The sequence below is a fragment of the Penaeus monodon genome, chromosome 25 (assembly GCF_015228065.2).
Source record: "Penaeus monodon isolate SGIC_2016 chromosome 25, NSTDA_Pmon_1, whole genome shotgun sequence".
Lineage (NCBI taxonomy): Eukaryota > Metazoa > Arthropoda > Malacostraca > Decapoda > Penaeidae > Penaeus > Penaeus monodon.
The window spans coordinates 4308520-4308729 of record NC_051410.1 but is presented as its reverse complement, the minus strand read 5'-3'; the positions used below and the strand labels follow the sequence as shown (position 1 = coordinate 4308729).

Genomic DNA, 210 nt, shown 5'->3' with positions numbered 1-210 from the left:
CAGCTAAACTACATCATGCACCAATTCATACCTAGACATGTTTTAGTCCTGTTCATCTTTATCCTACATAAACCCACTGGCACCGGGTACATACACTGTCCCCTGTGGTTCTGTTTTATCCATTTTTGTGAACACACAAATGGTTTTAAAAACACATTACTTGCTCTATCTTATCTTACCTGTTAATCTCATTCCTGTTCACTCATAATT

General features: G+C 37.1%; 1 protein-coding gene across 1 annotated transcript in view; it reads right to left on the bottom strand.

Annotated features, from left to right (window-relative positions):
• The window catches only part of LOC119589503 (protein tramtrack, beta isoform-like), a gene marked incomplete in the record, with an annotated part of 31910 nt that overhangs the window by 14239 nt on the left and 17461 nt on the right, over positions 1-210 (bottom strand).